The sequence below is a fragment of the Balaenoptera ricei genome, chromosome 10, assembly GCF_028023285.1.
Source record: "Balaenoptera ricei isolate mBalRic1 chromosome 10, mBalRic1.hap2, whole genome shotgun sequence".
Taxonomy (NCBI): Eukaryota; Metazoa; Chordata; class Mammalia; order Artiodactyla; family Balaenopteridae; genus Balaenoptera; species Balaenoptera ricei.
Window position 1 is genome coordinate 69,168,184 of NC_082648.1, and position 22,989 is coordinate 69,191,172.

The window sequence follows — 22,989 nt, forward strand, 5'->3', positions numbered from 1 at the left end:
TGATAATATATGTTTTTCAAGTAATAATTATCTGGAAAAAGTTTGCATACTTGTTAAAGTAAAAATTTAATAAATTTTATTTTAATTAATTAATTAATTAAACTGTTTTATTTTTATTATTAATTTTTATATTTTATTTGTAAAAATTGATGCTTTTTTATTTAAAGGCATGATATAAAGTTTTCCTTTAAAATAAATTTCTTTAAGTGAAAAAAGAAAACTTGATTTAAATATAGTATTTAGTAAATAATAAATGCAGTTTGCAAAATGGTAAAAATTTCAAAGGTCAAAGTGCCTAAATTTGGGGAAATAGTAATGTAATAGAAATGTAATAGTAATAGAAATAGTTCAAGATTTGAAAGCAATCTATAAAGAAAATTCTAAATTCACCAACATAGTGACCAGGCATTTCAATGTGTCAAAATAAAGACCACTTAAATTTGTCTTTTACAGAGACATTGCTTTTCCAGATGTCCTATATAAAATCCAACATTCATTTAATTCCAAGATTTATCTCTATCTTTCAACATGTAGTCAACCTGGAAAATTTTAGAGTGGTTCATATAATTTTTCTTGAATATTTCCCATGAATTCTACAGTTGTGATATGGTCATGTCTGGAATCTGACCTCTCCCTTCCAAAAGAACATATTCTACAGAAATTGGTGGGGAAATGTTATATAAAATATTTTTAAAGATTATTCAGTAAGTTAACAATTATGCCTGGCCATCAGAGTACTTTTAACTATAGTGTGTTTTTATTACTACCTGCATAATAAATTTGGTTCATTTGGGTTGGAAAAATGTTTCTATTGTTTCTGAAAAAATTGGACATAAATGTATGGCTTTTATTCATTTAGTCAGACCTTGATGCATTTAAAAATAAGCTTAAGCATTGTATAGCAACCATTCCTTTATTTGCCATACAATATTAACAGCTTATTTAGAAAGGACCTTTTCAAATGATACCAAAAGAAAAAAAGAAGTTTAGTTATTGTTTATGTCACATGCATCGTTTCCTTGGTTAGATCAGAGATTGTGCTAATAGTTTAACTTTACATTGTAATTTATTTCTGAAAATTTGCCAAGATGCTGAACTCAGCCATTACTTCCATTCCTTTCTTACATCAGTTCCTACATCATGCCCTATGTTTCTAAATTAGGTTAAACATTAACTTGTAATCTGGCATTCAGATAAGATTTACGGAACATTAATTATGAGTTGAAGTGATCTCAGAGCCTCAAAAATATTAGAGTGTTACAAAAACAGAAAGAAGCAGAGTCTCTGCTATTAAGTATAAATGCTAGTTAGGGAAATGAAAGGCAGCACATTCTCAGTGAAATTCCCAGATATACCACTTATTAGCTGTGTAATCTTGAGCAAGTTTCTCAACAATTCTATGACTCAGTTTCCTCATCAGTAAAACGTGGATCACATTAACACATATTAGGCAGGTAGGTTAGCTGTTCAACTCTCTCCCCTTCTATGTTAGTCAGGTTTTGCTGGGCAAGATTTGCCCATCTATAGACTCCATTTCTCAGCTATCATTGTAGCCAGGTGTGGCCATGTTACTAGTTCTTACTGAAGGAATCTGAACAGAAGTAATGTTTGTCTCTTCTGGACCAAGATTATTAAGAAGAGAGTGTTTTTCCTTCATGCTTTCTTTCTGATTCCACCAGCTGATGGCAGGTGAATGTGGGCGTACCTCTGCCCATCTACCAGGAATAATCCCCTTTGACTATTTAACTGAACCATTGGGATGAGCCATTTGTTAAAGTAGATTACCCTACTCTGATACAACTGACCTAAGGTTGTTGTGAGGAACGATTTAACATATAGCGTCACCCGTGATGAAAGCTCAATAAATATTATCAGTAGTGCTTTTACTGTGAAATATTTCTGGATATTTGCTTAGTTGCCTTATCAATTAGTTCTTTCTATAAGATAGATGAAAAAATGTCAATCAACTCTAACTTGAGAGAATTAAACAACAAACCCAACTTTTTAAGCCCATGTTACCAGTATGCCATTTGATCCAAAAAGTATTTCATATTATCCAAAGAAAACAAGTTATTCTGTCAGTAGTGAATCTCCAGGGTTTTGCACAATAAATGCCTGCTCTTTTATGTTTATTATTATAATTATTTGATAAATGAACAAATGCATGATCCAAATTGATAATCATCTCCAAAACTAGCATGTAGTAATTCTATAGATTGGTCTCAGATAATGCACTAAAGATGACTGGATAGGGGGTTCACAATTGTTTTTCAGCCTTCATGTATGTAGAAGAGAGTCAATATCTAAAATAATCCAATGGTTAATTTGACAAAGCGGTAACACTACATTTTTCCTCGTTGCTCTTTCAATGGAGTCTAATCAAATCTTCAGTAATTCATTTCACAATCAACAATCTATCAATTTTGCTGGATGTATTGTGTTGGCCAAAAAGTTCGTTCGGGATTTTCCATATGATGTTTGTATTGGCTAACGCAATACAAATCCAACCTCACGTAGAAGTTACTATTTGACAGCTTATATCAGACATGCTTGGCTGTCATTTTCTTAGTCACTTTCAGAATATCTGTCATCAGTTTCTTGTTTTTCACAGTAGCATCCTTTTATGATAAGCCATCATCCTCCAGCTCCTTACAATCATATAGGATTTCTGTCATCCACAAACCAGATAATTTTCCACTGGTTCAGAGTATTTCACAACCAATTAATTGGCAAATGATCTCTACTTTTTGTTTTATTCTACAGGAAGTATTATAAATCCAAGCCACTGATAGTGATTGTAAATTCAAATTAAGGATCTATTTTTGCACTGTAATGAACAATTTAAGTGCACCATATTTGCCACTTTGATACTTTTTATAAATTAAAAAAATAAAATTAAAACATTTCCCACAAATACAATAGTCTGAGCAAGGAAGACAATAGTCTGAGGAAATGTGGACTAAAAATCAGCATTGAATATTCTTTGTCCTGAGATAAAATTTGGGAGTAGAAGAACCAACTGTTCTCTATCAATGATCAAGATGGTTTTACCTGTAGATTTCCCAAAAAGATCTGCTTACAGAAGAATATATTTAGAACTGGATAACAATGTAAACTAAGGACCAATGAATATAAAAAGACAAATATAAGTCAGCAATTTTTCCAAAATCCACTTGTAATTAATTTATAAATGAAGAAGAATTATAAATACCTTGGTAACTTAGCATTCTGAAATAAATAATGAACTTTCACACAGACATATTCAAGAGTGAAGATCTCCTGACCAATTATGTTTCTACTACTAGAGATGTTTCCTGAGAAATTTATGTAAACTGATTTATATTTATTATGATTGAATTCTCCATGCATAAATTGAATGACAAAATTGTGTTTCCCTTAAAGAAAAACAAGAGTTATATTTCTTAAATTTTGCTTCTTGAAGATTCTAAAAGAGGAATCCCCAAATCCTTTTTTATCATAAAATACAGGACCTGAACACACGAATAGTACAGCCCTCTGGTGTTGGCCGTGAATGTAATAAATGTACTTTCATTTCAGTTGTGAGTCTATTCCATCTGATAGTGATTTACCTAAGGTAAATAAATGAATGATGTTCTAAAACAAGAGGCCTAGAAGAGCTATATTAACTAATGCACTATATCTCTATTCAAACAGATTACCTCAGTCTTCCAGTTCTTACACGATCCAAAATCCAATTCCTTCCCCACATGAAAAAAATTGTATTACTGTATTCCTAACCAAATAATGTCCATATGTTATATTTTTTCAAAGTCTTTTGTTCAGCATAACCTGTTCCTACTGAAGTCAAATGCCAGGAAAATCTACCTACAAGGGAAGCAATCATTTTAAAGGACTGCAGGTGATCTGGGTGGTTATTTGGCTTCCATTTACATAGAAAAATCAGGTGAAAAATTGAACACAACTAAATAGGAAAAGATATCTGTGAAGGGCCAGTGCTTCTGGATCCACTAAATGCTGTCATTCTGCCTAACTGGGCAGCTTTTGCTTGTCCATCCTTTCCATCGGAACTAGATAATAATGGCTAACACTTATTCATATGCGTCATATGCCAGGTACTTTTCTAAGCACATTACATGCACTAAATTCCTTAATCCATACAGTAACCTATAAAAGTAGAGACTATTGTTATCCTTCCTCACCATTTGACAAATAATGCTACCAAAGCTAAATATTACCCATAGTTATAGTTAGTATATAATTTGCCATCCTTTTTGAGACACTTTGAGAATAAAAGTATAAATAATAAAGATAAGACAGCAAACATAAACTGGGACTATCCCAGGCACACCAAAACATATGGTCATCCCACCCATATTTCATAATGCATTTTAAAAAATAGAAGTTATGCTACATGTTAATCATTGTTTTTCTAGAACTTAAATATCTACAATTCCAAATTTTTATTTCACTAGTTCTAAATATTTGGGACTGACTGTATGGTATCTACTAAGCAGCAATGTTGAGAAACAGTTTTCAGCTATGTTTCTGCAAATAAGCAGAAAAACAACTTGGCAGAGGAGTTAGGAAAAATACAGAGAATTTTACGTTCCCTTTAGATATATAGAAATTTCAAACTTTTAAGCAAAATTGCTTAAGTCATTTCTTTAAAAGGGGTAATTGAAAAACAAATTAGGGTATTGTATGTAAACCTAAATCCATCTGCAAAGGTTAATTGTTCATCTCAGAAATGTCAACATGAAACAATACTAAAAGACATCATCCATTCCTTTAACACATTTGTTCAGGACACACATGGAAGCTAATATTTTAGACTTAGTCTAAATACTGCACTATACATAGTCTCAATTATTTAGAGAAATTGATTTAACTGACATTTATTGACTACCTACTGTGTGCCAAGCAGATAGGAATGGTGAGAAGAAAACAGTCAAATTCTACTTAAGGGTGTGTGGGGTGGGGGGAGAGAGAAAATGACTAATAATGTAAATAATCATATAGTCACAATGTATCAGGTATTAATAATTGCTATAAAAATACACTATTGAAATAGTGACTGGAGGGTAGCAGGGTACTTTTGATTGGGTTATTAAGGAATTCTTTTCTCAGGGGTAAACATTTGAGCTGAGATTTTTATTCTAGGAAGGAATCAATCATGATAAGGTTGGGAGAAGCATACAATGCAAAGGAAAGAGCAGATTCAAAGTTCTGAGATAGGAAAAAATTTGGGAGGTGAAGAGGATGAAGAAGCCAGTGGGTTAGAGCTCAGGCACAGCAGGAAAGAGGGTATCAGGTGAGGCTGGGAAGTCAGTCCTGGCCAGAGCACCAGTCTTCTGGACCCTGATACTTGCTGTGGGTTTAATCAAAGTGCAATAAAATGCCTTTAGAGTTTTAATCAGTGGTACCATGAATTGTTATTCCTTTTAGACAGCTCACTCTGGCTGCAGTGCAGAGTACAGATAGATTATAGGAAGGCAAAACGGAAACAGTGATACCAACTAAGAGGTCTTCCAAACAGTGGTTTAGGTTTGGGAGGGGGCTTTGGAAGTGAGAAAAGGTGGATTGATTTGGAATGTATTTCAGAATTAGAACAAGCTAGATTTACTGGTAGACTTTCTGGTAAAGAAATTACAGCTCCTTTTTTTCCTGACATAATTTTTGCTTAATTAATGAGATTAGTTTTTGCTGCTTTATTTTGTTTTGTTTTTCACTTGTCACAGGATTCAGAGTTAGTTAATGGATTTTGGGTGCTCAGTGAACTATCTAAAATTGTATGCAAAATAATCGAGTGCATTTATTAGTATATGCAATTTTGAAAGGAAGTCAGTTAATTACTTTTGTTGGGTAATCAGAGGTCCATGGCCCAGAGCAAGAGAGGAACTAGTGAGCTTATTTCCCTAAATATTTCACATATGCTTTTCCATTACCTATCTCCTTGTTTTCATCTCTTGCTACTCCTGTCTGGTAATTTACATTATAATAATACCAAGCTATCTCTTCTATGATATTTTTTTCTATAATATCTCTGCTCAGGCTGTATTCTCTTCCTCTTAGCATTTTTGGTTTATCAAACATTCCTCATCCTTCAAAATTTGGCTAAGATATAAACTCCTCCACAATGTGTTTTCTAAACTCTAAACTCAACTAACTTTTTTCCCTAAATGTGCCTCAGACTTTTTTTTTTTTGAATGTAAGTTTTATTGTGTGTGTGTACCACAGGTTCAATATATATGAATTATGTCAAATTGATTACATTGTTTTTCAAAATAAAGAATTTTTGATATTTTACATCAGCTTCATAATATAAATGCAGAAAAACTATATTATTTTTTTCTAAAGTTCAGAAATAGCCATTTTGCTCATTCGGTATACTATAAACTACCTCGGACTTATTGAAAGGACATTCTATGTTTAAATCTTTTAAATTTTTATCCCCTGTGTGGAGCATAATGCCTGATGTGAAAGACAATAAAGGAATGTAGGTATTATTTTTATTTACAGAGTTCCCAAAGACTAAAATCTTCTTTTATATTCTTTACTGTTCATATATGAAATAATATATGTTGTACTGTTCTTGTCTAGTCGTTCTACTTTTAACTCATATGGAGGCCCTGTATTTCTTCTTAATGTTTTCAATTTATAAATTTTTATACCTAAATACAGGCAGAGAAACTGTGCTTTTTATTTGTGGTTGTTTTGAGGCTTTAAAAATTAATTCTCAGACAATTTTGATATATTTCCTCTTTGGGCTGCCACCATAGTTTCTCAATATAACTTTCCAATGTAGACAATGTAAATAATCACAAATTTATTTAATATCATTTGTATTATAATATGTATTTTAAAATTATAAAAGTATTGTAACCATATTACAAAATATGGAAAGAGGCAAGAAAAAAGTCACTCAGAATGCTACCAATTTAATACAACTACTGTGACGTGATGTTGTATCTCAAGCTAGGATTTCTTTTATCTTTTTACATACTTACAATTTCTACTCTCTTTTTCACTTAAAACTCCAAGGATTTTCCTTTTTGCTACAAATTCTTCATAATGTTTATTTTTAATAGTATGTAATATTCTTATATAAACTATTATTTATGTAAGAGTCCCTTATTAGAGTATATTTATGTATTTATTTTTATATCAGGGTTATTTCATTAGATAAGATCCACAGTACAGATATTACTGGATCAAAGATTATTAACATAAAGATTCCTTTTAATACATATTACCTAATATATTTCTAATACAGTTGTATAATTACATCACCATCAGTGAAGGATAAAACTACTTTTATATCACATTCTCCAGTATAAATATTATTTATTATATTATGCTTAATGAGTACAACAATAAATGCTTTTTCATTTTGCCTTACTTTGCATTAGTTTGATAATGACCAAGGTTGAATTTTTTAAAATAAATATTTATGTATTAATTATATTTCCTCTTTTGTTTGCCTACTTCTATTTTAGTTATAATTTATTTTTTCTCATTAATTTGTAAGAATTATTTATAAAACAAGCAATTATTTCTGCTATATTTGCAATTTTGTTTTAAAACTAGTTAACATTTATTGAACACTAATTGAACTAGTCTGTGTCATAACCACTGTGCCTAGGGGTTTACATACACTAGCTCATTAAATTTGCAAAGCTAATTATGAGATAGGTGCTATTGTTAGTAAGGAAAAACAGAATCTAGATTAAAACAGACTCCAGAACTCTTACTATTGACACTTGCCTAGAAAAATCTAACCTGTTACATTTGACATATTGCTTTTGGGCTGTCTTTGAACACACTTAAGGCTTTGACTATGTAAGTTTATATTGTTCTTAATTTGTATTTTAGTTCCTGATTAGAAGAGGGTAAATACTAATTCCTAGTTATTTTCTGCTTAGTGAAATACATAGAAAAGATATGTGTTCCAGTGTTAGCTCTTTGAAATCAAAAGTCTAAAAAGTATTGGAAGTATGTGTACAGAAGTTGGATACTTCCAGTGCATCATCTCAGCTACATAGTCTGCAACATGAATAGTGCTCACTAGAGTTGGGGGTGTACAACACCACAATCGTACATTGTAACCCTGAATTGCTATAGCTTGGTATCTAACTACTAACTTATAAGATCAAATAAAATAAATATTTTAACTTGTCTACTGGGTACTTCTAGCTCTGTCTTCTGGAATACTGGGCTCTTAAATGTTCACGGTACTAGATTGTGGCTACTATGCTATGTGCCAATATAAAGAGTTGTTTTGTTTCTCTTGAAAACATTTCTTAAACCAAATATGTGATCTATATATTAATTCCTCAGCGTAAATAGTGGTTTAATAATGAGCACATAGGAAGTCAGCATCACAGGGGCAAAAAATTCTCAGGGTCTGAATCAGAAAGACTGTAGAAATTCATGTTCTGTCATTTACTATGTGACCTTGGGCAAGTGAATAAATTTGTTTCCTTACATTTAAAATAGGGATCATAATAGCATCAACCTTCTTTCAGGTGTATTTTGGTGATTAAATGTGATATTTACTGTACCAGAAAAGCAAGTTAAAGTGTTTAATAATGTTAGCTATTTATATAAAGTAAGGTCAGAAATGAGTATTAATCTCAAAACAGTGCCTTTAAGTAATATCTGGCGACTGTCAATATAGAGCTTTTTGAGTTTTATTCTTGGACCTCTGTATTAAGGCCCTCTGAGGTTGCCTTCACTTCACTGGATAGGCAACCCAATAAATTAGGCCACTGTAAAAAATACACACTTGACCTGGCTGTCAGTGAACTACAGTTTTTTTTCAGTTGGGAGAATGTTTTTTCCCCTCCCAATAACTGTTTTTCAGTTAAATCAAAATTGAAAACATAATTATTTCAGTTTATTTTCCAGATTGCTGAAAGTGATGACTTCATTTATTATTAAGAGCGGCAGCTGGTAACATCTCAGAGCATGCAAATCAGTTAACCCACTATGATTTGGTTTTCTTCTCTCTTTTCCAGTGGGCTACAGCTTTCTTATTGATCCAAAATGTAGTTATGTTTAATATAAGAAATAATCAGCAAGTTGTTTATCAATATCAAACAGATTATACACTGTGAAGATATAGAGAGTTTTGAGCTGATAGAGTAAGAGCTCCTAGTATATTATAATAACTCGGGTATCCTATATTTAATTTAAACATGAGAAAATACTTCTTTAATATGATAAATGATTTTAATGCTGCTTTGCTGACCACTGTCATCTGAATTAATTATATTATAATAATGGTCAATGCTAATTTTGGCTAACATCTCTAGGAAAAAAAAAATGAACAAACCCACCTTATTTTGGGGCATTGACTCCATGTGAAATGTAAGAGTATTTTTTTAAATATTAAAATATAAACGCACTTTAATTTAACTAATACTTTAAAATAAAGATGGAAATTTTTGCATAAAATTAACATACTTAATAAAATTATAAACCATTTCTTCATTAGAAATTTTTACTAAGTCTTTAGTATGGCATTTATATTTTTATCACTAGAGACAATTTTTCATGTTCATTTTATCTAGTCCTTTTACAGTGTAAAGAACCAGGAAAGTGATAGAGTAAACTTTCTATCCCCTATGGAAAGAATAAAATATTTCCCAGCCAAAAAACTTGGCTTTTCCTATTTATCATCTACCCTTTGATTCTAAAATAATTTTAACTGTTTTTACACAATTTGCAGCATATTATTCATGTATTGCTAAGCACGTTTTGAAACATTAAACTCCTATTATTCTCCTGGAACTATTATGAGTATTAGAGGTATATTTCATAAGTCTCTTCCAGTAAGAAAAATATGACTAATAATAATGACTAAAACTCTAGGCTCTTTCCTAAATTTTGCCAATTATTTGATCTGGATTTTATTTTTCATTGGTTTTCTAGTACATGCATTCATAATAATATTTTTTAATTATTATTTTCAGAAGGTGTCATAGCTAAACAGTATATTGTCTTCACCATCATCATCACATTTGCTGTATTATGTCTATAGGATAAAATAAAATTATAAACCAAGATACTGCTGAATTTTAAAATACACATAAATTTTTTAAAAGCAATAAAATGAACATTTGCATTTAGAGAGCCAAATGAGAGTTCTTAGTGGCCAAAACATCCCAAATTAAATTTGACAATATTTCAAAGAAATTGATTTTTAAATATTATTTCATCATGTTAGTAGCTGTTTTCATTTTAATTCATCCATGTAGTTAATTACTCATATTTCTACTTTTTTTCTAAATTAGTTCAAAAACCAGAGTATCTGGTGTCATTAAAATTAAACTACTTTTGCTTTTGACTACTTTTAAGGAGAGTACATTGCTGAACCAAATTCCCCTACCTATATGCTGAGAATACATTTCCACTTTTTGAAACCACACGAATAGGGTGGTATTTTGAAATTTTGGTATTCTGGATCACACTTAAAGATTTGTTAATTCTATGACACAGATACAACTTTATTCAATTAGCTTATTGAGCATGCTCCTATAAGAACTGAGACACCCAGGACAGGGAAGTAAAAGATAATTGCCCTGAAGAGTCCTAGGCCTTCTAATGAGACGAGAATAAAATGCCAGTTGAAGCACAACCAAGGGAAATATAAACAATTTCTCCCCGAATTCCAATTGGAACTTAAGTGCAGAGAATTAGATCCATGGCTTATTATAAAATATCATATAGTTCATGATATACTATTAGGATTGGTTCATATATACTCTTCTTTCTGTCTTATTTTCTTTCTTTATAAAAACAAACAGTACCATAAATCCAACACCAACTAAAAACTATAACATTAACCTTAATTTATATTTACTGTGCATTCCTTTCCTAATCAAATCTGTATTCTGAGTTTTATATTTATCATCACCATATGTAGTTTGTTTGAACCTGCATTTTTCATTCAACATTTTTACTAAGATTCATTGCATGTTTTCCTATACTTGACTATTTCCTACTATTTCTATTTCTTGACTTTTTTAGACACCTTACATAAGTAGAATCATGCAGTATTTTTCTTCTGTGACCGGCTTATTTCACTTAGCATAATGTCCTCAGGTTAATCCATGTTGTTGCAAATGGCAAGATTTCCTTCTTTTTAAGGTCGAATAATATTCCATTGTATGTATATACCATATTTTCTTTATCCATTCATCTGTTAATGGATATTTGAGTTGTTTCCATATCTTGACTATTGTAAATAGTGCTGTAATGAACATGGGAGGGCAGATATGTCTTTTAGATTCTGATTCCAATTTCTTGGATATATACCGAAAAGTGCTATTATGGGATTATATAGTAGTTCTATTTTTAATTTTTTGAGTAATCTCCATTTTGTTTTCCATAGTGGCTGTACCATTTAACAGCCCCACCAATAGTCTACAAAGGTTCCATTTCTCCACAATCTAGCCAACACTTGTAATCTTTTGTTTTTTTGATAATAGCTATCTTAAAAGATGTAAGGTGATAACTCATTGTGGTTTGATTTGCATGTTCCTGATGATTAGTGATGTTGAACATCTTTTCACATACTTATTGGCCATTTGGATGACTTCTTCGGAGAAACATCTATTCAAGTCCTTTGCCCATTTTTAAAATTGGGTTATTTGCTTTTTTGCTATTGAGTTATAGGAGTCCCATATGTATTTTGGATTGTATATATCTCCTAGTGCAAATATGCTATAATTTATTTTGGGTATATGTAATTTGAAGTAGAATTATTGGAGAGTATGTGAATGTTCTATATCACAACACAATGTCAAAATGATTTGTGAAATGGTTTATTCATTCAGCAAGTATTTATTGAAAAAATATTGTGAGAAGCATCATTTTGTATCCATAATATATTAATGAATGAAAACAAAGGATATTCCCTTCATAGAGTTTACATTTAGGTGTAGACTACAGATGATACACATAATAAGTAAATTACAGAGTTTGCTAGAAGGTGATAAGCATTATGGGGAAAAAAGTATAATAGGTTTAGGAGTATTGGAAGGACTGTTGAGCAGGGACAGGGAAGAATTTAATTCCATTGAAAATTTAGTTGAGTAAGAATTTAGTACCTGTTTTCATTAGCCAAAAGAAATTCGAAGAGGATTTTTGCTTTTATGGAAAAAGCCAATACGTACTAATGTAGGTCTTTCACAAAAGTGAGATGGACTAATGTGAAATTTCAGAAAGTGGAGGATACCTGCACTTGAAGGTTAAGCAGAAAAGGATTTTCTAAGAAAATGTATATGGTGTGTAAAGATATATAGAAGTCAAATATAACCCCAAGACTTTTAGCCTGAGCAACCAGAAGTTTGAGTTGCCATCACCTAAAATGACAAGTCTAGCAAGAAAAGTTTGTTGAAGAAAGACCAAGAGCGTAGTTTTGGGTGTGTTCATACATGTTTAAAATATCTATTTGGCATCCAAGTAAAGATGTCGGATATACAGGTTTTTTTAATATTCTTTTCCATTATGTTTTTTTTTTTAATATTTATTTATTTGGTTGCGCCAGGTCCTAGTTGTGGCATGCAGGCCCTTCGTTGCAGCGGGCGAGCTTCTCTCTAGTTGTGACGCGTGGGATCAGTAGTTGCGGTGCACAGGCTTAGTTGCCCCGTGGCATGTGGGATCTTAGTTCCCCGACCAGGGATTGAATCTGCGTCCCCTGCATTGGAAGTCAGATTCTTAACCACTGGACGACCAGGGAAGTCCCTCCATTATGGCTTATTATAGGATATTGAATATATCAATAGTTCCCTGGGCTATACAATAGTATCTTGTTGTTATCCATTATATATATAATAGTTTGCATCTGCTAGTTCCAAACTCCCAATTCAACCCTCCCCACCCCCTTCCCCCTTGGCAACCAAAAGTCTGTCTCTATGTCTGTGAGTCTGTTTCTGTTTTGTAGATATGTTCATTTGTGTCATATTTTACATTCCACATATAAGTGATATCATATGGTATTTGTCTTTCTCTCTCTGACTTATTTGGCTTACTATGATGATCTTTAGATCCATCCATGTTGCTGCAAAAGGCATTATTTCATTCTTTTGTATGGTTGAATAATATTCATCTTCTTATCCATTCATCTGTCGATGGACATTTAGATTGTTTCCATGTTTTGGCTATTGTAAATAGTGCTGCTATGAACGTAGGGATGCATGTATCTTTTTGAATTATAGTTTTGTCCAGATATATGCCCAGGAGCGGGATTGCTGGATCACACAACAACTCCAGTTTTAATATTTTGAGGAACCTCTATACTGTTTTCCATAGTGGCTGCACCAACTTACATTCCCACAACAGTGTAGGAGGGTTCCCTTTTCTCCACACCTTCTCCAGCATTTGCTATTTGTAGACTTTTTAATGATGGCCATTCTGACCAGTGTGAGGTGGTACCTCATTGTAGTTTTGATTTGCATTTCTCTAGTAATTAGCAATGATGAGAATCTTTTCATGTGCCTATCGGCCATCTGTATGTCTTCTTTGAAGAAATGTGTATTTAGGTCTTCAGCCCATTTTTTGATTGGGTTTTTTTTTTGTTTTGTTTTTTTTGTTATTGAGTTGTGTGAGCTATTTCTATATTAAAGAAAGTTTTATACTCTGTTTGAGACAGAGGAGTTTGGAGTTTGAGAGTGAGTTCTTAGCAGGAGATATAAATTTGGGAAAAGTTAGAGTACCCTGGATAAGACTATAAGGAAGTGGTTGTATGTAGAGAAGAAAATAGAACCAAGAGCTGACCCTTGGGACATTCAAACATTAAAAGTTCACAAGAGGATGGACTGTAAAAAACAAAGAGTGATTAGAGAGGAAAGAAAAAGATCAAGAGTTTAGTGTCCAGAAAACCAGTGACAAAAGTATATTAAGGAGTACATAGTGATCAACTTTGTCAAATGCTGCTAAGGGGTCACATAAAATCAGAACAGAATTGACCATCTGGGTATAGCAACACACAAGTCATCGGTGTCCTTTCCAAGAGCACTTTTACTGGAGTAGTGGAAGTGAAGGCCTAATTAAAATGGTATAAGAGAGAATGGGAGGAAAGAAATACCAGTTTATAACCCCACCAGCGATATATGAGATCCTACATAGAATGACAGAAATAGTCATGTCATTTACCAAGCTTCACTCAAGTTACAACCATCCTCAACTTTTCTATTTATATTATCTTCCACATTTACTCAGCAACTCTTCTATTAATATCATCTTCTGCATTTGGTGACTAATTTTTTTTTTTTTTATATCAGTCTTTCTTTATTTATTTGTCTTTCTTTTTTTTTTTTTGGCTGTGTTGGGTCTTCGTTTCTGTGCGAGGGCTTCCTCTAGCTGCGGCAAGCGGGGGCCACTCTTCATCGCGGTGTGCGGGCCTCTCACCGTCACGGCCTCTCTTGTTGCGGAGCACAGGCTCCAGACGCGCAGGCTCAGCAGTTGTGGCTCACGGGCCCAGTTACTCCGCGCGGCATGTGGGATCTTCCCAGACCAGGGCTCGAACCCGTGTCCCCTGCATTGGCAGGCAGATTCTCAACCACTGCGCCACCAGGGAAGCCCGGTGACTAATTTTTAAATCTCTTCCCTACACTCTATCCTCATTCACTTAACTTCTCTTATTCATGCTATTGAAATAGCATCCTCTGTGGTCTTCCTGCCTCATCCCCATCCAACCTCCACATGATTTTCTAAACCAAATCTGACGTTTAATAGATTCTTTGGCCCCCCTACATACCATAGACACACAATTTTAAATGGAAATCTTTGTTCCCCCTCATCAACTTACTTAAGATTGAGCAACTTTATGTGGAAATTTGCCAGCAGCCTTGAAAAGAATAAATAACAAGAACATTTATTGGAATAAGTTGTTCCTGACTTCGACAAAAGGGAGTAAGAAAAATTGCATAATACATTATACAGGATAGTAAAGTCCCTGAGACTTCTTCTCACAAATGAGAACAACATACAAATCGAGTTAAGGTAAGATGTCAGGGGCATGCCAATTAGTACTTTTGAGATAGTAGAACAAAGAAAAAATAATGATAATAACAAAGTGGGCTAAGAATGGAGGCTCATAAATGTTTGTGTGAGGAGTCTGAAGGTATTTTTGAGAGAAGACTAATATTGTTAAGTCTTCTTTCCAGTATCTTGTCCCATCTGGGTTAAATATACCTTAAAGCAATCAATAAACTGATGTAAGCTAGCTATTTGTTAATTTGTTTTTTATTAAACCACAGGATCTGAACGTGCTCAATACTGAAATTTCAGAATCTCTTGATGTATTGGGTTCCCATGACCTTGGATTATTACTACTAGGAGAATCATGGAAATTTGAAAATACCACTCTTCTGCTGAAAACCCTGATTATAGGATAAAGTCATTACTCCTATAGTGAAATGAAAATCCTTCACATACAGTAGCTTCCTTCTCTTTTTAGGTACTATCCTTTATACTCTGTATCAGCCAGTGTCCATCAGGAAATGGTACACTCACACAGCTGATTATAGAGAGTTTAATAGAAGTGTCAAATATATGTTAAGTATCATAGTGAAAACAATTCAGTAGAATAATTGCCAGGAACACTATCATAAAAGCACTGATAAAAGTTTGTAGTTGGTTTATGAGGTTTTTTAAGTTTAAAAAAAATTTGCCCAATTGAGATGCAAATCCAGTTTGGGGCAAGGCATAAGTATCCAATTCAAACACAAATCAAAGTTGACAAAGCACAATGCAAATTAAAAATGAATAATCAAATTAATAAAATTGTCCAGATCTGTTATTAGGCTCAACATTTTAATAGACATAACCATACTCCTGTCCTTGGCAACCTCCTTAATTTTACTGGATAATTGGTTCTATAGAAAAGGATATCAGTTAATATTTGGGGACATAGTTTATTTTGTTTTTGATGAGAAAGGAAGTGGGAATAGGACTGTTTATTTTGCCACTCAAGGTTGGCCTTGTAAAATCTGGGCTCTATAATTTAGTACCAGCTGGTAAAGGAGAGCTCCTGCCTGATTAGAACGGAAGCAATGCTTTTGTGATAAACCGACACACTTTTATTCATATTATTGTACTAAATAGACCTTTGAGGTCAGCAGGGCAGAGCATGTTATGATCCCTATTTCACAGCTGAGGAATCAGAGACTCAAAGTGTTTGCAACTAGTTCAGTAACCCACGGATTATTTACAGAAGAGCTAGAATGTGAACTTAAGTCTCCTAAAATCAGACTCCAGAAGTCTTTCATGCAATTCAATTTAATCCAGTCAAGCAGCCATGAGTACCAGGTACTGACTGGTGTTCATTCAAAGTTAGATGAAAAGGAATTCTATCCTTTAGGAATGTATAATCTGGTTTGAGAAAAGAAATCTACAAATTTGATAACATAATTCAGAAACTCATTCTGAGACATAAAATTTTTAAAATATAAAGCCCTATATATAGAAACAATGGAAAACCACTGTGATTATTGTGTGCAGATAGGGATTGAATGCCATAAACAATGTGTGGTAAACTCTTTCTAAACTGGTTTTCTCCGATTGACTGTCAAGCTTTTCCCCAAATAGTTTATAAAACACTGATTAAAACATTCTGCATTTTGTAAGCACTTCCTGTGATATGTTAAAGTCATATAGTGCATACATGAAAATGGTTTTATACAAATTTAGAGGAGCATATAATTATTCATGTTACTTGGTGGAAGTACTTACTTGAAAATTAGATGGAATTCAGGAATATTCCTATAGTGTAGTAAAATTACCTTTGATATTTTAATCCTTAAATATCTGTCATTATGCTTTTCAGGGCCTTTTATGGCCTAAATATACACTACTATGTCTTAAATATATGTGCATTCAGGATGTGCAAATATTTTAAATACTAAGGTACTCAAGGAAATCGTAGTCATTTTGTTCCCTCCCCCACCTCTTAAAAAATTACTTAAATATGATACTAGAACAAAAACTGATTATTTCGTATATTATAGTATTCCTTGGAAAAAGTATAAATATATCAATATATTTTTATCTTTTTCTAATGATTTTTAAAATTTGAGGGAAATGTAGAAATGGCGTTGAAAACCATATTTTTCCTGAAGCTTCACCACTAGCTTTACCTTGATCAACAGTGAGTTAACCGTGCAAGGGGAGTAGAAGTATGAAGTAAATGTATATTAATTATTTTGAGTATAACACTGTATGCTGAGAGAAAAATAAATATAAGTGTAATGATAACATTTATTGATTGTTTACCATCAACAACACAGTGTTTGCTAAAGGTGTCACACATATAATCTCATATTTTACATACAGTTGTTTACTATTTTCTCCTTTTTATAGTTGAGGAAACTGGGTCTTACAGAAGTTAAGTAATATATATGCAGTGGATATGGGATGAAAACTCAGAATTTTCTAATTCTAGCAGCTAATTTTCATGCTTTGATTTCACCACCTTAATATCAGGGTAATTATCTTTAACATTGGAAAAATAAATAAATTTTAAGAAAAAAGTTTTTCTTTCCTTAGAATGCTAGAACTAACATGAACTAATTGATGATGCACAAAACATTTTTTTCTTACCATCTGTTTCTTGGATAATTTTTGGCTGATAGACATCATTTTATTTCATTTTACTATTTAAAAAAAAATAATAAAATGTCCAGTCCTAGTTTTAAAATATTATTTTCTTATGAATGCCTAGCAGTTCTTTTCTCTGGTAGGATTTAAGTTTTTCTTCTGATCATACCTTCTAACTCTGTCTTCTCAAAGAAAACATGTGCTATCCATCAAATATTGCTAGAACAAATGAGGAAAATAGTTAATTCATGAAAATTACATTTAAAAATTAAGTTCTGATTCCAAATTATCATAAAAAATTTTATGGAGCCATTTAATAAGAAATGCTTATGTCTGTTCCATTACTCCATAAAAAATTCCTGAAACCCTCACAGATAAATGACTAACCTTGAAAGACATTAGGATGTAAGGAGGATTTCAGCTAAAGTTTTCAAATTCTTTAAACGGAAAAATAAAACAATATAAAGGAAAGAATATACTTTTTTTCTTTTACTATTCTAGGAAATACAACGACATAGAAGCAAAACAATGTGGACGGGATTCTTAAATGTAAGTAATGAATCATGTCAGCACTAATAAGACAAAGGATCTCAGAATCTGTTTGCATCTTTTTATCGATGAAACCAATTACTTTGTTTGCCATGCGTGGTTTGCTCATTTTTTTAAAAAAATGCAGGACTTTTTAACTCTTCCTTAATTTCAAAATTATGCCTTCAGTGAAAACACTCTTCTGTAAATTTCTGTAGCAAAGTAGGATTTATAAAATCTTATGAAATTTGAAGACAGTGGGCAAAAGAAGGAAACCAAAGATTATTGGCACTGTGCTAGAATCCTTAAAATCATTTCTCCATTTGCAGTATGCATTATTTTCACCATCCTGAAAATGAAGATGAGGAAACAAAGGCCAGAGAAAGACCATCTAGAACAATAGAGCAAATATGCTGCTTTCTCAAAAAAGAAGAGAAAGCATCATGGTGTCCACTAGTAGTATGCACACGTGTAATTTTTGGAATTTGCTTTCAAGTCTTGAGTGTGTCTTTGAAATCTTTGGCTGGCATTCTTCTTAACTTTTATACTTGGATTCTTGACCTCAAGCTCCTGACTTAATTTTTTTTAATAATCTAGTGGTCTCTGCCATTATTAGGTAAATACAAACATGATTATGTATTAATTTGACTAAACTAACTTTCAAACTGTATCAGAAAATATCTTAGATTCAAATTGCATTCATTATATTGTGAAAAAACGAAATATTTAAACCTTTTTGCAGTTGGCCTTTTGTTTCCAATGTCAGAAGGTCTGCAACATAGAGACAGGTATTCCTGCAGGAATTTTACCATAAGAGCTACATATTTCCAGGATGCATTACTCACTTATGTCACTCACTGTTTCCCTTATTTAGCTACACTTATGCTTCAGTGGCTTGCATACTTTCATGGGAACAACAACAAAAGATAATTTTACTGGATGATTTGAACTTAACAGATGATCTGATCAGTGAAGAGAAACTGTCTTCTCTTTTGTAGAAGGTGCATTAAACATTTGATTCCATCTAACACATAAGCTTTTAAAAGGTATCTCTATTTCCTGTTTTTCTATATACATTTTCTGCAGTTTCTCACACATGAAACATTCAACTAATTGTTAATACAATTCAATTTAATATCAGTAACTAATGGTCAGGATACTTTGAAAGTGATTTACCATCTTTAAAGATGCTTTTTATGTTATTTTGAATAAATAGTGGCAGTTTTATTAGTTACTATAGCAACCTGAAATTCTATTTAAAAATGCGACATTCCATTTTCTCAGAAGGCATTTTAATTAAAACATACTCAAGTGTTTACTGAAATGAATACCTAATCTCACCATCATAGCAGGAGAGCATATAATACATATGTATTGCTGTGTCTGATAATACAAGGAGTACATATCACTGAAAATGAATTGAATTTGGAAAAATATCTTTTTCTACCTGATTAACTTTCTTGTTAATTAGGTTTGCTTAGTGCTACCACTACTACCTATAATTTAATAATCTTACACTTTTGACTTACTGACTATATTGAACTTGCTGTTACTTGAATACCAGATACTATTTCGTATTTCTTCTCCTTCACCCTGAGTCTTACAAGTCCATAAGTTAAACAAACATCTTTTATCTTCAAGACTCAACTAAGATATTCTTCTTTAGGGTTTTTAAACCAATTTCCCCCTTAGGAAGAATTGCCCACTCCTCTAAGTACCCCCAGTGTTTTTTATATAGGTCATGAATATGTTTTATATGTATTTAATTTTGTTTCCTCTTCACTGAGTTGGTATGTCTCAAAGGCAGAACTACGTTTGTTTCCCAGCATCTAGTTCTAGCACTCAAAATAATGGACTCTCAATAGTGAAATTAATGCCTAATGTATACATGCATGCAAGAATGAATGGAAACGAACCAAATCACAGATGGCAATGATTTATAAAGGCACGTATTTGAAAGATCTCATGAAAAGATGAGAATAAATGTTATATATCTAAGCTTTCATTGTCTCATTTAAACTATTCTCTTGAGCTGTATCCTTATTGCAATTTTTCTTAAAAGTTGTTCCTGTGCAGTTTAGAACATACTATTAAGAGAAAAGGGTAGTTATAGAACAGCATATATAACATGATATTACATAATATGCTATATATGGAAATTGTGTGTGTGTGGGTATACTTAGAGATCTTGATAGGGTTTATTAAAATATTAGAGTGGTTACATTAGGGTGTTAAAATTTTATGCAATATTTTGTTTCAATTTTTAAAGTTTATTTGAACGTCTAGATTGATCATATAAATTTATTTTTAAAAAATCTATTCCCTAAATGAAAATATGTTATCAATTATTCATATTAAATGAAAATATATTACTAAAAATGCATATGTATGCTAGAATAGAATAATTCAAAATGATAATGCTATTTTTCTATATGAAGGAATTACAGTTGTCATTTTTCCTCTTTTAAAGTATATTTTTCCAAATAATTATTCAAGTATAAGTTTTTTCAAAATGAGAAAACCATAAACTTTAAGATTAACAACAACAAAAACCCCAGAAATAAAGTGCCTTGCCATGTTTGAAAACTCTCCAACTGGTGACTTCCAAGATTTTTTTAAAAAGGCAAAGAGTAATGTCAGGTAAAAGAGGAAGCATAGCACACCAGTATTTCAGATTATTTTGTAGATTCTAACAATAAAAGCTCCAGGAGATAGTGATGACAAATGTCTGTATATAGTTAATGTTTCTTCTGCTTCGCACATTGTGTTTGCAAGTGGCTAAGTGTATTGATAGACCATTGTTAGAACAGTGCAACTATATCCTAAATAGAACACTTCCCAGAAGGCATAGTTGGTTTCACAAGATATAAGGTGGTCTTTAATTATCTTCTCATAGTAAAAAAAAAAAAAAAATGATCCAGCGCTAGAGCGGCACATGGCCCTAAAAATGGTTGTTCTGAGGACATTAACCAACAATAACACTGCCGTGAGGATATTCAGTCTTAGATGGAATGAAATTGAGACACAGAGTCTGTGATTTCCCCACTGACTATGATCATCAGGAGGTTGAAACGATCTCAGCTTGGATACTAGTAAATGTAGAAGTAAATTGTCTTAGGAAAAAAGATCTCCCAATTTGTGTTATGCTAGATTCTCAATGGATAAGATGAAGCTATAAAGTCTATCAAAGATCACCAAATGTGAAAGAAGCGAAGCCACTATAAGCCAAAGTCAGATGAAACAATGAACAAAAAGATTTAGATGTTCAACTATAAAGATATTGAATTGAAGATATTAGAACAGCTACATATCAATTATTTTCAAACAGTTAGTCTGCAGAAAGTCCCACAAGCAGAATTTTGTTTTTGCTTTTTGTCTTAATACTCAATACAGTATGACTATGAGATAATTCATTAACCTTTTGCAATACATAAAAATATTCTCTCCCTCTATACCACTGGCTGTTAAGATCATGAGACACCATCCCTTCCTACCTATGTAACTTATATTTATGTATATTAGGTTATTAGTATTACCCTATTTTGCCACCTTCTAGTTTTAAAGAGAATGACTTCAGCACCATAACACTCATTCCACCATTTCCCCAATCTCCAATTATTTTTGAAGGTCACCAATGTGTATTTTATATAATTCCAAAGACATTCTCTCAAGTTTTTCTACTCATTTCCATCTAGATGTGAAGTTCTCCTGGACATTAATAATGTTTCAGTTCTCATGGTGTCAGAGCTGCAGTATGATCCTCATGGATATTGAAAAAAGACTACCAACCACTCAAGATCACACTTTGTCTCCTAAGCCCTGAGATGACACTGTATATTCTCTGTATTCTGAAATCACTTTGAAAACATTTACCTTCACTTTTTAATTGTAGGACTCTTTTTAGAGATTTCAAAACAAGTAAATGGAAGCAAGTTTGAGCATAAACCATCTTGTGCTCTCCTTCTCCACATCCAATTTTTCACTTCCTCCAGACACTTCTCACAAAACTTCTTCTCTCTCCCCCACATTAAGTAACATCTTGTTCCTGATCATTTATCACTTTAAAATAAGAAAGTTAGTTCTAAACAATGATAAAGTTCAATATTGTTAGCAACTTGTATGTCATAAGAACTGCCTGAAAAATCAGAACACCCAGGTGGTATGTCACACTGGTATATATCTGCTGAATCATACAATAGCAGTAGTATAAGCTCTAGTAAATTTAGGTTTCATCTTAGGGTGGCTTGAGCAGGTTGTCAATATCTTATCCCGCATAGTTTTCTTCTCGTCATTGTTGATGGTTCAATATCTACCCTCCAGCGTGCTGTCAAAAATAAGCACTCAGAAGTTTTTGATACTTTGATGGTAAGTGAGTTATAGTTCTAGGGAAAAAAAAAAAAGTTACAACTTTATAGTATCTGCAGAAGTGGAAGCATTTATTAGTTGGATCGATTTTATAGTTTTATATATTCTGTAGAAACAGAAGTCTAACACTCAAAATGGCCACTGGCCTTTTATTCATTGCCAGACTAATGTGTGATAAAATAACTTTTTCAATTCCAAGCATCATGGTGACTGATAGAATTATTTAATGACTGGACATCAGCTGGCATGAAAAGTCTGACATGGGCTATTGCCATTGTCACATTGATTTATGTTATAAGCAATTGCGCAAAGTAGACATTTAAGATTCAAATATCACCCTAAACACAGAAGAAGAATAGAGAGACAATACATCCATGTCCGTTATTTCTAAGACAATTTCATCATATCTTTTTTGGACTAAAGCCGTATCTTTTGCTACAAAGGCAGAATTGCAAATGCCAAAGGGTTTTGTGTGTGTGTGTGTGTGTGTGTGTGTGTGTGTGTGTGAAC

At 32.5% G+C, this 22,989-nt stretch overlaps 1 long non-coding RNA gene across 1 annotated transcript in view; it reads left to right on the plus strand.

Moving 5' to 3' along the window:
- Positions 1–22,989, plus strand: part of LOC132373439 (uncharacterized) — a 357,254-nt gene that overhangs the window by 135,261 nt on the left and 199,004 nt on the right. The window contains exon 2 of the long non-coding RNA XR_009505421.1: positions 18,088–18,135. This is a non-coding gene — a long non-coding RNA (uncharacterized LOC132373439). The remainder of the gene's footprint in view (positions 1–18,087; positions 18,136–22,989) is intronic.